This window comes from Triturus cristatus, chromosome 4_1 (genome assembly GCF_964204655.1).
Source record: "Triturus cristatus chromosome 4_1, aTriCri1.1, whole genome shotgun sequence".
NCBI lineage: Eukaryota > Metazoa > Chordata > Amphibia > Caudata > Salamandridae > Triturus > Triturus cristatus.
In genome coordinates this window covers 596,971,400-596,987,768 of record NC_140585.1, presented here as the reverse complement: position 1 = coordinate 596,987,768, position 16,369 = coordinate 596,971,400, and the positions used below count along the sequence as shown (strand labels likewise).

At 45.0% G+C, this 16,369-nt stretch overlaps 1 protein-coding gene across 4 annotated transcripts in view; it reads right to left on the bottom strand.

The window, feature by feature from the left end:
• The window catches only part of BEND7 (BEN domain containing 7), a 398,804-nt gene that overhangs the window by 28,463 nt on the left and 353,972 nt on the right, over window positions 1-16,369 (bottom strand). The window contains exon 8 of one of the 4 annotated variants that reach the window (XR_014981306.1): window positions 15,550-15,672. The exons of the other annotated variants lie outside the window; for them this stretch is intronic. The gene's annotated coding sequence lies outside the window, so the exon portion shown is untranslated. The remainder of the gene's footprint in view (window positions 1-15,549; window positions 15,673-16,369) is intronic. 4 annotated transcript variants of the gene reach the window in all.

Sequence of the window (16,369 nt, the reverse complement as noted above, 5' to 3'; positions counted from 1 at the left end):
TTGATGAGGTGAAGGCGGAAGTGCTACCACCACATAGACAGTTTGACTGCCAGATCGACCTGGTGCCAGGGGCCAGTGTTCCCAGCGGCAGGCTGTATGCCCTGACGGAGCCTGAAAACGTGCATCTCCGGGGGTACCTGGATAAACTCCTCAAGCTAGGATTCATCCGCCCGTCCAAGTCTCCGGCCGCCTCGCCACTCTTCTTCATCCCGAAGGCTAATGGGGAGCTGAGAGCCTGTGTGGACTTTAGGGCATTGAATGCGATAACCGTAAAGAATCGGTACCCCTTGCCTCTCATCAGTGTACTTCTGGAACAGGTCAAGAAAGCTCGTATCTACACCAAGTTGGATTTGAAAGGGGCATACCATCTGGTGCGCATGAGGGACGGAGACGAGTGGAAGACCGCCTTTAAGACCAGGTTCGGCCTTTTTGAGTACCTCGTCATGCCGTTCGGTCTGTGCAACGCCCCGGCAGCCTTTCAGTACTTTTTGAATGAGGTATTCAGAGAGGAGTTGGATATCTACGTGGTCGTATATATCGACGACATCCTCATCTATTCGTCCAGTGTGGAGGAGCACGTACACCACGTCAAAGCTGTGCTCCAAAAGCTGAGGGAAAACATGCTGTTTTGTAAACTCAGCAAGTGTGACTTCCACGTCACATCCGTGGAATTCCTCGGAGTGATGCTGAGTCCAGAGGGACAGGAGATGGCAGAACGAAAGATCAAGGCGGTGAAAGAATGGCCGGTGCCCCAAAGCGTGAAGGACGTCCAAAGTTTCATTGGCTTCGCCAACTTTTACAGGCGGTTTATAGATGGATTTTCAGGATTGGTGGCCCCAATCACACAGCTACTGAGGAAGTCCAAGGAGTTTGTCTGGTCCCCTGAAGCTAACAAAGCCTTTGAGGCCCTGAAAAGCGCCTTTGGTAAGGCGCCGGTGTTGGCTCACCCCGATCCGGATCTCCCCTACGTGGTGGAAGCGGACGCATCGGATGTGGCGCTGGGGGCTATCTTGTCCCAACGCAACCACGACACAGGGGTGCTTCATCCCGTTGCGTACATGTCCCGCAAACTCAACGACGCCGAACGCAACTACCATATTGCGGAGAAGGAGCTTCTCGCAATCAAGGACGCCTTCACCGAATGGAGGCATTGGTTGATGGGGGCAAGACATGTGGTATCGGTGTACACGGACCATCGGAACCTACAGTTCATGACGGCCACAAGACACCTTTCTCCCAGACAGCTGCGGTGGATGATCTTCTTTGCGGGGTTCAACTTCCGCATCACATATCGGCCGGGGACGGAAAACCGGAAGGCGGACGCCCTGTCCCGTCAATCTGCAGTTAAGGAACCATTGCCTGCGACCGAGCATTCCATCATTTCCCCGAGCATGGTATTGGGGGTTATCCAACCGGATACTTTCCTGAGGGGAATAAAGAGAGGGATCAGGTCATTCGCATGGCGGAGGTGGCTCCTCAGTCACAGAGAATGGCAGCTGAAGGACGGGATACCCCTGAAGGGCAGGTGCCTATTGATACCCACGACTAGGCTAAGGAAACAAGCATTCATCTGGTGCCATGACTCTCCATGCGCAGGTCATTTGGGCTTTGAAAAAACGGTGGCTAGCATGGGACGGCATTTCTGGTGGCCAACCATGAGAGTGGATGTCAGGAGGTGGGGACAGGAGTGTCCTACGTGTGCTACCATGAAGGCCGACCAAGGCCGAACCCAAGGGCTCTTACATCCACTTCCGACCCCGGATAGACCATGGGATAGCATATCACTGGACTTCGTGGTGGGCCTACCGGTAGACCAGGGGATGACGGCAATACTGGTGGTGGTGGATTACTTGACGAAAATGGGGCACTTCATCCCCTGCAAGAGAGTCCCTACGGCCGGGGAATTGGCGTCACTACTCCTAAAGAATGTGGTACGACTGCATGGATTACCTGGGGTGATCGTGTCGGACCGGGGGTCGCAGTTTACTGCGCAATTCTGGAAGACTTGGTGCACTGCGCTGCATGTTAAGACCGCCCTGTCCACCAGCTACCACCCTCAAACGGACGGCCAAACCGAGCGCCTGAACCAAACGCTCAAACAGTATCTGCGATGTTTTGTGGACCAGGGCAGGGAAGAATGGGTCGACTTGCTATGGGTTGCAGAGATAGCCTATAACAACGCCACTCACAGCTCCACACAGTCATCTCCGTTCTATAGCAACTATGGCCAACATCCCAGGTTCTTGCCATTTCTACATCCGTTCAGAGAGGACAGGATTCCCGCCACAGTGGACAGGGTGGCACACATAAAAGACACGTTTATGCGCTCAAGGGCTGTCCTAATAGAGGCCAAGAGAAGATACAAGGCTGCGGCAGACAGGAAGAGAAGGCCCGGGCCACTGTACCGCACTGGAGACTACGTCTGGATATCCACAAGAAACATGAGGTTTCGAAAGAACAGTGTGTTCCATCCCAAGTACATGGGCCCCTATCGAATTACCAAGTGTATGGGTCCCGTGAACGTGAAGGTGTGCTTGCCCCAGTCATTGCGGATACACCCTGTCTTTCATGTATCATTGCTCAAACCAGCACCCTCCAAGCCGTCTGGGACACCTAGGCCGGTATGCGTGGAGTCGGAGGTGGAGTATGAAGTGTCGGGCATACGGGCGTCCAAATGGCGCAGGGGGAAGCTGTGGTACCTGGTTGCGTGGAAAGGCTATGGCCCGGAGGAGCAGTCATGGGAACCGGCTGAAGGGGTTCATGCTCCGCGCTTGGTCTCCTTGTTCCATCGGCGTTTTCCTGCCAGCGCTGGACCCGTGGGGAGCCGCTGAGAGGGAGGATGTACTGTCAAGAATTCCTGTCATGCGAGGGGAGGAAAACGGTAACCAGCGAAAACGGACTACATCTCCCAGGATGCTTAGCGGTTGAGAGGTTATGTAAACAGGAGAGCTGTTACATAACTCAAGGAAAACACGCCCTTATGTAAACAGGAGAGCTGTTGCATAACTCAAGGAAAACACGCCCTTATGTAAACAGGAGAGCTGTTACATAACTCAAGGAAAACCCGCCCTTATGTAAACAGGAGAGCTGTTACATAACTCAAGGAAAACACGCCCTATAAAGGGAGGAACCGGGAGGTACAACGCTGTCGGATATTGTGTTTACACCGACGTACCTGCTTAGTGAAGAGCAGTGTTCCGGAGTGGTGCTCCAGTAAGGCAAGAACGGAGGTAGGTCGAGTCGTTACTCCCTGGGCCGTGTCTTGCCCCATCGTCACCTGTGAAGGACCCGGAAGCTCTACCGGATAACCATTGAGCTTCGCTTTTTGACTCGGCTGAGTCAAAGCGCAGTGGCGCTTTTGCTGGTTGGAGTCGTAACTCCCAGCCCGACCAGAGATACAGGGACTGCCAGCTGTAACGCTCACCAGGAGGTGTTTGCCGCGTTACAGACTCGGAAGTCCACAGGATCGATCGAGCAGCTGCTCTCGGTTCAGTCTTCTTTGCTTGTGATTGGGGTATCGGTGACGCATCACCAGGAGGTGACTCCGCGTCCCGGTGCAGTCTGAGGAAGAGGTTGAGCGGCTGCTCCCTTCAGGTAGAGACCCCGGCTGGGTGTTTCCCTGACTCCTCGATTCTCCCCAACACTCTTCGTGCCCCTCGCAGCCTACCGATTGGCATTGTCGGCCATTTCATTTCTGCCCTCTGTTGGCATACGCCGGGATCGGCGTATATGCAGAGGACGGTTAGGACCATCCGTGCTGTGGGCTGGTAACGTACTTAGCCTGGAGGATTCCAGTGACTATAACCTTTGTTTATTCCTTGTATTATTTTTGCCTTCATTAAAATAACTAACCCTTCACAAGTGGTTGCGTCCTCATTATCGTGTCTGTTAAACGATCCTGAGACGTTCAGGGCGTTACACATTGAGGTCATACCTCTCTTCCCCATGCACGACAGATACCTGCCTGTTTGACGTTTTATGTATCATGCCTTCATCCACATCACCGAGATCCGTGCTGTTTTTCAGTTTCCCAATCATCTACACACCACCCTGACACCTATCGGACTCTGCCCATGCCAACATTTTGAATGACTATGTATTGCTGTCTGTTGTTCTTATTTGCTTAGGCAACTTTTGCTTACATGACCTATACCATTTATATGTATATTGCTTATCTTTTGTATAATAACTTCCTTTTGTTATTACTGTAAAACGCTCTGTCACCCGAAAGGTTTTTGTTTGTGCTATATAAAAATCTTTATATAAATAAAAGAAGCCTACCGCCCCAGCCCCCGCGTTTATTGAGAAGGTAAATTTCACATGGTGGACGAAGTGTCACAATTTAGTGTGAAAAATCTTCTGATGTGGTTACATGTATACCAACTTATTCCAAGCCCATGATAATTACAAGATTATTAAAGTGAAGAAGAATGTTGTGGGCCTAGTGAATGGCAAAGCATGGGGTATACCTAGATCAAGCAAAATTGAACCTGTGCTGCAAAATGAGGATGTTAACATGGGAAACAGAGTGAAGAAAAGAGGAAGATATTCGCAAGATAACACCAACTATGGGATAGATTATTCAATTGATTGATTTCACTACATTAATGAGTTAGAATGGTTATGTAAGCACTTGCTTATGTTCTATCTTTTCAGTTTCTTTTGTAAATCTATATAGAATGAGGATGTGGAATGATGTGATATTTTCCCTGTTTACGTAATTGGCCTGGATGTTAACAATTATTCTTCACTTTCTTCTATGGGTTCTTCTCTTGGCAGAATTAACAGTTGTGTTTGCCAAGGCAGGACAATATTTATTGGTGATGATTTGTAACCTATTAAAGGATGCAAATAATAAAGCTTAATGGAATCAATAAAAACCCTTCAGTTTTCAGGAGACCGAGTTCTAAGTTCTACTCACTGGGCACAGTGAGGAAGTAAAATGTTACTTACCCTGTGAGAATCTGTTTATGGCATGTATTGCTGTATATACATATGTGCATACTCCTGCCATCTAGTGTTGAGCTCTAATGTGTTTTTCTTCAAAGAAGTCTTTTGAGTCATGAGGTATAAGTGATTCCACCGATTGCTGGTATTGCAGACGGGCATCAGCTCCATAGTTAGATTGTTTTTGTCACAGCTCTTGGTCGACGCCGCTTGGTGTTGTCCCAAGGCCCATTTGGATCCTCCAGATTCAGTGTTTACAATTGGTGCGTCTACTCCTCATTTTGAAGTGTTGCACATGCCTTGTTGGGCACCACGACTTTTAATGACACGCTCAGGAGTTCATCTGTTGCTCGATGCCTGAGAATGTTCAGTTCGAAATGGAAAGAACTCTGTTCTGGTACTGCCTGATGTGTCGAGACAAGTATCCGTGGACAGACCTCCATCAGGAGTGTAACCTTTGTCTTTCTCTGGAACACAATGAGGCCTCCTGCTCAGCATGCCTCGCCTGCAGGAATCAAAAGTGTCTCTTAGCTGAGCCTCCTCCCAAAGTAAAGGACTCTGTTCCTCACAAGAGGAAACTTACTTTTGAGGAAGCGCTTAACACACCACTGGAGCCGGCACTAAGAAGCCTCAGTGCCATGACAGAAGCTCCTCTCCACCTCCTGCTCCATACAGGTACACATGCTACAAATATAATTCTATGTTTAGGAAAAATGTGCTCTTAATTCACAAGAAACAGAGGTATTGAACAATATGCCATTATTATACTCTAAATATGCCTAAATGGTTTTTTGAGCAATCCTCAGGAAGGATTGCTCTTTCATGGAGCAGTACATGTGAGGGAATAATTCAAACATACAGGGAAGCAACTTTCTAGCAGCAAAGTCTGCACTTAATGGGTGAAAGAAATTAAATGGAAATTAAAATGGAACATAAGGGAAATGTAACCCATGAAGACAATAAAAAAGGGCTATTGATGCATTAGAATGTTAGATCCTCATATAAAAACGATAATATGATATAAATGCACATACTCTTGGGAATTTTATAAACCACAAAGGATCAGGAGAGAAGCTAACGATGCAAGCTGTAGTGCAACTGTAAGTAAAATAGTGCTGCAGGTATGTTTATGAATTAAGGTTCTGTTAATGACAAAATTGGATTATGTGTACCCAATAACCTGTGTGGACAGTGTTTGTGGCTGAATCATGGTGAAGAGCATTGGGAGTAACTGCCCATTCTTGCAAATAAACGTATAGATGGCGTGGAGGCCCTAGTAGATATGAACCATAGGTCACCAAGCTTATATCCAAGTACTAGCATGATGCATGTCATCATGATAGTTATCCTGGGCTCTACAAATGATCAAAAGAAAACAAAGTGAGATCTAGGTTCCAAGACTTGGGCCTAATAACCGCTAAACGATTGATAACAAGAGATGGAAACATAAAGACCCTCCAGAGGCACCCCATTGGTTGAAATCCCTAGAGGTCTGGGCGCAGGCGGAGAGCATTATTCTGCATAGGGAGGAAACGGCAGGGCTGCGCAAATTCCCCATCGCGCAGGCCTGGGATGAACTTTTAAAAACTCTCATACAAGCTAATACTACGCCACATACGCCTCCTACGCAGCAGGCGGAGGTGGATGCCTAACAAGTAGTCTGGGTAAGAATGGGCGGGCTGTGCATGCAAGACGTCTAAGTCACAGCTGTCAAGTTCAGTAATAACCCCACATTCCATCACGGTGATCCATAGACAAAACTCCAGATACACGACACCTCATTGCCTGTATGCCCTCACACAACAAAGGAAGAGCATCTCATATCCGCTATGCACACATGACTCTTGGCACAACCCTACTCGGAAGGCGCAAAACCCGGCATATACACGCTCTGTTAGATAATTGATGTCTCTCATTCTCTTTTTATTTATTTATTATTTTTATATACATTTATCTTCCTTCCGTTAGTTGTGGTTCAAATGTTATAAACAAAGATATCTTGTAATGCATTGAGATGGTAACTGTTTATCGCCCATGCACCAATGTTTACTGTGATTTTAAAACAGCATTACGTATGAGTCACGCACCCCTAAAATAACTGACGTCGCTGTACATGGTTCATTGTCATTATGGGGACACGTAAGAGGTAGATGGACCCTGGCCCCCTGATAGGAAGTGACAGTCCGAATGAGATGCAGACTCCCACAACAATCGGTACATTTGTTAACACTTGCGCCACAGACGTTACCTGTGCCATGGCTGTTAGACGGCAAATGCTTGGAACAATATTAATAATGGCATAGCGAAAATGATTCTGTTACAGCATAAAGAAAAGAGGGGGACAAACACAGGGGTAAAAAGTGGAAAATGTAACACTGTTTAGCTTGGCTGTATTAGGAAAACTGACAAATGTAATAAAGATATTTAAAAAAAAAAAAAATGATAGTTCTCCTGGTATACAGCCCGTCTAAAAGTAGGAGCTGTATATTTCATGTTAAGAAAAGGTTGATGATCATCATAACAGTGGGAAATTGAGAACCTGTCTTGGGAAGAGAATATCCCCTGCCTGGTTTTGCGAACATGCACCCCTGCTTTCAATTAATTTAATGCAAGTCTTTACTGTGTTTTTGAACTTTCAAAGCTCAGCTCACATGACGATCATGGGTGTATGCTTAGGGCTGTAGGGCTGCTTAGAACAGGTCATATCAAGAGCGGAGCTCTGTGGTTTAGAGGGCCACACCAAGCGCAACTTCCTTATCAAGAGAACAACGGATACCTTGTCGGCTGACATGACCTTGGCAGTGGTAGAAGCATCTTTTTTTCTTTTTAAATCACAGGTGCAAAGTAGGCATTGTCCATGTATTTTGCATGGGGCGAGTGACCTATTTCGCCTCACCTCTCTAATCTTCTAAGTCTTATGTGACCAGGTCACTTGTTGCATCTCATGCATTTGTAGATAGTAGTATGTGCTTGTGCAGTGTATGCACTGTATGACTGTTAGTCCATTAAATCAATCTTGGATTGCCACTGCAATCATGCTATGTAAGATGGCAGTCAGAAGTAGCCTGTCAAACTAGCATTGTGCATTTCTGAGGTTTTTGTATGGCAACACACTAAGAAGTGAGAAGATGGAGACAGGATTACCTTTAAATATGCACAAGTCACTTCTGGCTGCATCCGGTCTTTCTTTAGGCTCTGCGGCATTTTCATGTGCTAAGATAGAGGGCCTGGAGACAGCGGTCTCGTACGAAGAAAATGGCTAGCCTTTGTCAGGGCCTATCAACTTTGTTCCCCCGCAGAGGTGCTTCTCCAAAATGGATAATGGGTGTCAGGTGTGAAAGCTTTTCTTCTATTTGCGCACATGTTGTAGGTTTTACCCCAGTGGAGAAACCCATCCTCACTGCCTGCCATCACCTGCAACCAAAGAGGATCTACTGTGAAAGAAAAGGGATGAAAAAAGTGAAGAAACTATGCTGAACTCCAAAACAGCCAACATGAATATACACACAGCATTTCTAATAAGGGAGTATAAGAAAAGGAGTGAGACTGCCAGTCAGTGTTCTAGAACTTCTCATTGACCTATGTAGTTGACACTATGCAGGGACTGTATCCAGCCGCCTAGTGGTGAGGGGGCCTCATTTGAAGACGTCTACAACTATCTACTGGAAGACATTGCAAGTCTGCCTTGATAAAGGAATCTGCCTGGCCGGCTGAGAAAGGGATGCTGGACGTATCCCTGTAGGAATAATCAGCCCTGAGAAAGAAACGCAGCTGTAGCTTCCTGATGAAGGAGCAGCCTAGAGGAGTAGACTAACTCCGTGAATGAACTGCCAACTCGTACTAAAAACAAGACAGGCACTGAGCGGACCTGTTGAGAGCGCTCTGCCACTGAATAATGTGCCCTCAGTTACCCTCATTAAGCTTCAAGGAATTTCTCGGAATCTCTTCCTGGCCTAGGAGCAGTGGTAGCCGGCATATTGCAGGAGCTGCATTTGGCGTGATAGAAGCCTGCCTCTCTGTCCACCTGCATGATATGTGCTTTACAAAGAAGTTTGAATAAATCCAGTTGTTGCAGCTGGGAAACTGAATTTGTCAGCAGTGCCACATGGGACATGCAGGCTCTGCAGTGGGATTTGAAGTTTCAAAACCAGTGCTTAATTTGTAAAATATTAAGTGCCAAGGCTCTGACAAGGAGGCCACTACAGCTTGCAACACCCATCCCCCTAGTCATTGCTGCAAAATAACTACTAACCATCTCTCTCGCATGTAAATGCGACAGTTCAGATTATTTCAGGTCCCCAAAGTTAAAGGAATGGCTGGGGAGGCAGGTATTAGCAAGTGTGGTGTTGACATTTAGGTGCCAGTGCTCAGCACCGGCTCAAATTAAGCACTGTTCAAAACTGGCCGATGCCATCCAGGTCCTGGAGGAGATGGCTTGAGATATGCAGTGATGGAGGTGACTTGGGGGAGGTGGAAATCTGGGATCGCTGTTCTTGAGGAGGAGGGCCAGCTCCACATCCATGTGCTGACTGTTAAGATCTTTCAGCAGTCCATTAAGGGGAGCCTGGTGCAAATGTTCACGGACAACACCACCACAATGTGATACTGCAACAGCAGGGAAGAATGGGATCCTGGGTCCTGTATCAGTAGGTTCCGTGCCTCTGTTGGTGATTGATCACAAAACACCTGGCAGGGTCCCTTCATGCCAGAACAGACCCATAATGCAACTGAACAGCTTGTGTCTGTGTACCTTGGGAAATGATCTGTACGGTGAGGTAAGAACTCCAAGACAACCAAGATTCTTTAGAAAAAAACAGCTTCTTTCATTCAAAGTAAAAACGGAGCCCACAGTACGCGTTCCTTGGCTTCAGGGGTTAGACAGCAACGACTTAACTGAAGCCGCTGCCGCATATATGTCCACACAACATTTCAAATAAATCCAGACCTAGCTAGAGGATGCAACTTTGAAGAATACAACCTAACAGACATGTTTATGATTGAGTTAAGCCTCATGGTTGGTATGCTTTTCCCCTTTTTGCTTCTGACCTCCTGATTTTTGACTGTGTGCTGAATTTCGTTTTGCTGGTTTTAGAACTCTGCAAACTTAACCACTGCTGATCAGTGCTAAAGTGCAAGTACTCCAGGTGTAAACTGTGATTGTGATTGGTTATCCATGATTGGCATATTTGATTTACTGGTAAGTCCCTAGTAAAGTGCACTGTGTGTGCCCAGGGCCTGTAAATCAAATGCCACTAGTGGGCCTGCAACACTGATTGTGCCACCTACATGAGTAGCCCTGCAACCATGTCTCAGACGTGCCACTGCAGTGTCTATACGAGCAGTTTTAAACTGCCATGTCGACTTGGCAAGTGCACCTACTTGCCAGGCCCTCACCTTCCCTTTTACTACATGTAAGGCACTCCTAAGGTAGGCACACGTTACCCCCATTGGGCAGGGGATATGAAAGGTAGGACATGTACACGTGTGTTTTACATGTCCTGACAGTGAAATACTGCCAATTTCGTGTTTCACTTTTGTAAGAAATAGCTCGCCGATAGGCTATCATTGGAGCAGCCTTGTAACATTTTACAAGTGTATCTTTCAATTGGGAACAGCCAAAAATGTGGAGTTTGGTCTCCCTGAGCTCAGGATTGAAAAATACATCTTTTAGTGAAGTGGGTTTTTGAATTATGTGTTTGAAAATGCCACTTTTAGATAGTGGGCATTTTCTTGTCTAACCATCCTGTGCCTCTGCTTGCCTGTAGAATCCACATTTGGTTTAGACTGACAGTGGCTTGTTTGTACATTCACTCTAGACAGTCACACAAACGAAGTTGAGGTGTGCCCTGTATATCCTGATGGCCCATCACCAGGCTGGTGGGCCTTCTTGAGCTAGAGTGGTGGGAGGAGTTGTCGCTGATACCTGAACAGGGTTGTGCCTGTCCTTTCACAATGCTGTCTCCACCCCCGTAGTGTGTCTGAGGCCAGATCAAGGCAAGGCAGGATCTGTGCACTACAAGGACTATCCTTTGAACTATGCCTACTTCAAAGGCCAAAAGGGGTATAAGTATTGGACCTAAAACCCCAGACTTTTATAATACTTCTGGATCAGGAGGAGACTCTGCCAAGGAGAAGAGCTGAGGAGCTGTGAAAAGGAGTACTGCCCCTTTGCTGTGTATTGCTTTGCTGGGTTGGCCGGCAGTTGCTTCTTCTACTTTTGAAAGGAAAAGGACTGGACTTTGCTTTGTCTCCTGCTTATGAAGTTCCTCCAAGTGCTCCTGTTAAGAAGTCTCAGGGATATCAAAGACTTAACCTGCAGCATCCCTGAACTCCACTGCTGGGAGTTCTGACCTGCCAAGTGGTGTCAATTCCAGTTCTAGGTCCTTGGAGGTTGTTCCTGCTACAAAAAGCTGCAAAAGACTTAAAAATCGATGCATCGCCCGTCCAGCATCTGTTTTTTCCATACAGCACCGCCATGAGGCTGAAGAAATTTGATGCAGCACTTGCCCGTGGCCTAAGAATCTGCTGCAGCCCGAGTTCAGCGCACCGGGTCTCCAAAATCCCCTGCACTGACTCTGGCCCTGCTGTGCGGCTGAAAGAATCGACGCATAGCGGGACCCCGGTGGAAGAATCGACGCTGCGCCGCATCGACTCCAGGGTGTCTGGATTACCCACGTATCGCAACCGTGCACCAAGTCTACAGAGATAGTGGGCTTCAGTAAGGAACCGAACCGCGTGTGACCGGAGAGACGACGTATCACCTCCACACGCAGTAAGAAACTGACTCATCACCACCTCGAACAGTAAGGAACTGACAAATCACCTCCCCTGCGTAGCAGTATGCAACTGGCGCATACCCTCCCCTGGGAGCTAGGAACCGATGCACCACCTTCCCTGCGTGTAAGGAACCAGCGCATCGCTTTGCTTTCCAGCATTTCACCTCCCATGCGCCTATTTTCGTCTTGTGATTTCCACACATGCCAGGTACTTTGTGCTCAAAGTGACGCATCCATAGTTCTATATGGACTGACCTGTTTTAAACCTTTTTAAAGGGATATATTGATGTACATATGTTGGATTTTGACATTTTGGTCTTGTTTGGTTAAGATAAAGATTGGTTGTTTTTCTAAATGGGTGTGGTGTCCATTTGTAGTGTTTTCACTGTAGAACTGCTTTACACATTGCCTCCTACTAAGCTACCAAGGGGGTGATCAGGGGTTATCTTAGCTGTGTAATCCCTTTACCCTGACTAGAAAGAAGGGTCCCTACCTGGACACGGTGCAAACCACTGCCAACTAGAGCACCCCCATATCTAACACTGAAAAACAAAGATAAAGTGTCCTTCCAATTTCAGGAAGGGTGTGGATGAAAGAGAACTAGGCTTTAATGGTACTTCAATTTAGGCACCATTATGAGAAGTGCAGTATTCCCATTCTATATTTTTTATTGGAAAGTAAATCTCATGTGTTGTGAAAGAAAACGAAATCCTAATCAGGAATACAAATTTGCACAAAAAAACAACACTCAATTATCCTGTGATTCCTGCTGTATATTCCAAAACTCGAAGGAAAGGCCACCTAACCACTCTCTGAGCTGTGCCCATTTTTATCTCTACTGTAGTTCATAACTGGATACAAGTCCTCCAATGACGCACAGTCTTTTTCATTTTTAAAATCCATATGAAGTATATGGAAAGGTTTGCACAAGCTCCTAGTAAGCCTGCCTCCAACAGTGGTGGAAGGGAAAACTGTACAAAGGTTTTCTAATTATCTCTCCTTCTGGTCCCGTCTTTCCATACATCTGCCGAGCTACGGTGTCGGAATGCTGGCAATTTTGGTAATTCAGTACAGCAGTATCAAAAACAAAATCAATAAGGCACTAATGTCTTTCTTTGATCACTAGCATACTCCATAGCACAGTTCTACAGCATATGCACACATGATTAAGTTATCTCCATAGTCATATTACATAGGTATGTTTCACATGAAATATCACAACATCTGGTGTGAGAGATACATTACATGTGTAAAACCTTCCCTCTTTTCCAGATGTGCAGTGTAACAATACTGCCTTCCTAAAATGGGGGATCTATTTGTTTATTTACTTATAAAACAGCAATGGAAGCACCTTGATAAAAAAGGCCGCATGAGTCACAGTACATGTCATGAACAGTTTATGTGAATAACAAACAGGATTGCCGTGATGGTAAACAGTGTGTAAGTCCCAGTACAGGAAATCACAGACATTTCTCTCAACTAGCATTTATAAAGGGACAGCATTGAAAACATGGTGGAATGGATGCAGAATGGGGTGCTGGTGCTTTCATTTTTAGGTCTCGCCTGATCCAGCGCATGCGCTGGTATGGCGAGACTTATTGAGAGGGCTCCAAAAAGTGCTACCAGGCCAGCCTAGAGCTACAGTGCATGTGCGCGGGCGCGCGCGCCACTCTTTACCGTGATTACTTTCACTTTAGCGGCCACACGCCGCTTTGATGTTTGATCGCGATCGCAATCACTTTCGCGGCCGCTTTGCATAGCCAATAGGTCTCGCTTTTGGGACCTTATAAGTATTTAGTTATGCAACTGTTGCATGGCTAAACACTTATAAGGTCCCAAATGCGAGACCTATTGGCTATGCCAATGCTTGTTATATGAGCAGATGTGTTTTAGAGGAGTCTTTAAAGTGGGCTGTGAAGAGATGGCAGGTCAATGACTGGGAGAGGAGTGCAGTATTCCTGTGTAAGCTTTAAGGCTCTGCAAGGTGATTAGAGTGCGTTAGAAAGTACTTGCATGCTCACTGAAGAACTTAGGGAAATATGTACCAAGCAAGGATTTCAGGCAACTAGTTGTAGGGTTAATCCTAGCACAGTTTTGAAGACAAAGATTTGTAACTTGTATTGAGCTCTGTTTTGGGGAAAAGTAAAACCTTTACCAAGGTGAAAATGAATGTCAGGGGAGACCTACAAGTAGACTTACAAAGTGCAGATATCGTTTTTTTGCACTATGGTAGGCAATATTAGTTCAGATTTTATGTATGTTCAGTAATTGGCACCTGGTAGTGGTGGATTTGGAAATTACAAAAGACTTCATGTGCCTTAGAGGGTTAAAATAAACATCAAGGTTAAATCTCAAGGTTTTTAATCCAATGATGTAGGTTTGAAAGTGTCAGGTGGGGAGACCATGGGCTGTGTAATAGATATAAGGGCTCAACAGGCGTCCATCGCCGTGTCAGATGGGTGTGAAGTACTTGGTGACCAAAGAATGAAGACAGAGGTTGAAGGTCCAAAACGAAAAGGGGGAGTATTTACATAGAGATAACAGAATCCAAAGGAGGAAACGTTACACCCTCAAATGACCGCCTTTATATATGGGGAAACAGCCCGCTGCTAATTGCTCCTCTCATCAGTTATACCTATGATGCACTTATTATATAACATTTGCACTTATGATATAACATTTTTATATACAATTGGAGCCACAAAAGCAAACACTTATATCATTGAAACCTAAAGAAAAGCAATCTGACAAAATAATTCTTTCTTGTATAATAATCTTGTGTTTCATCTGTTCATGCCATAAAAAAGTTCATTAAGTTGCCATGGGGCTTGGGTTAAGTTGACAACATGGGTCCCTCATACCTGAATGAGAGGATCAAGGAGTGCAGACCTGGAAGGTAGCTACGCTCCAGTAGGGCTGGCTTGTTAACAATCCTCCATTTAGAAAAACAACGGAAAGGGGGGTCCTCCTTGCCGGTCCGGGCAGCAAGCATGTGGATCCAGATGCTTGGTCAACTGAGATCAATAACCGAGAAAACAACCTTCAAAAAAGCACTGAAAACGTATCTTTTTAAACTTTAGGGATTTTTAACACCCATCGGTTCCTGCCTCTCCTTACCGGTTCTTTGATGCCGAGTGCCGGGACACTCACCGAGTAGCTGTGCACTATACAAAAGCCACTCGTTCATTCATGACTTCTTCAACTGAAAATATTTCGATCATGAGTGTTGTTTTTTTTAGTAGGATTAGAACAATTATGAAAGGTTCTCCCAAAATTATCTTTAACAAACCGAGCAGATTTCATCATCATCTTTATGATACCCAGCATTTGTTTCATGAGCTAACACCACTTCATCAAAACAGCAATATTATTAATATCAATGAAATCTTATCAATAACAATGTATAGTTTGTAACCTAATCCCTATAGAACAGAGAAAAATCACTTTCTAGTTTCAATCATATACAGGAAATGCAATGCCCTTATTCATTTTTAAAACCTTTACTTAGGCTACAATGTTTATTCTTAGTGCACTTGCTAATACATAATATCCAAATACCTATATATAATCAGTTATACCCACACATTACAAGTGCCATATTAGCAAAGACACTGCAATCTATTCATTCTTAGTACATTTACTTTTAGAGAGAGTCCTATGTTCTATACTTATTTGTTTGTAACCACACATTACAGTCAGTATATTAGGCTGTGCATAGAGGTGATACAGTGCGAGATCAAAAGAACAGAAAAAATGCTGTTAACTATATTGAGTCAACTAGATTTAAAGACTGGGTATAGTAATAGCGATAATATCAAAAAGTTACCTTATAAAAAAACTTTATAAATTTGCAACACCAGATTATAGCCTTTGCTGGTCCCTGGTTGAGGGGATCATCTCTGAATCTTGTTAAGTTGGATATAATATATCAATCTAGTATATGATTATCCTGTGGAAAGAAATAAGATTTGAATCATATCTTATTGTGTTTTGTGTTTATTTTTAAGCAATATTTTGATGTATGAAAACCTGTTAAATCTAATTTAATTTGGGTATATGAAAATAGCTGAATCCAAATTAAAATTTGAATTCTCAGTTTTCAATTTTGATATTTTTTCAATCTATTTACAATTTGCCATGTACCATATTTCAGTATGAAAGATAAAATCTTTAAAAATGTTTTTTAAAACTTTTATTCAAATATCTGTGTTATCCATAGTCGTCCTGATTGTCTACATAGGAACCATGTGTTGACATCTTTTCCCTTGATTTATTTTTTTAGCTCTCTATTAGAAGGGATAGTGCTCATCTACAAAGCATTACACACATACTCTATCTCTACTTTGTTAATTATTATCTATGTCATACCCTTTAATTATATACACAACACGTTACAAATGATTTTGGTGTTATCTGTGGCATGGGATTTTGAAATCTGTGGCACTGGATTTTGTTATGAATCAAAAACCCATGATACGTTCTGTCTGTAGGGAAGAGAGAGAGAGAGAGATAGGAAGGGGTAGAGAGGGAGAGGGAGAGGGAGAGAGGGAGAGAGGGAGAGAGAGAGAGAGAGATAGGAAGGGGTAGAGGGAGAGAGGGAGAGAGGGAGAGAGAGAGAGAGAGAGAGAGAGAGAGAGAGAGAGAGA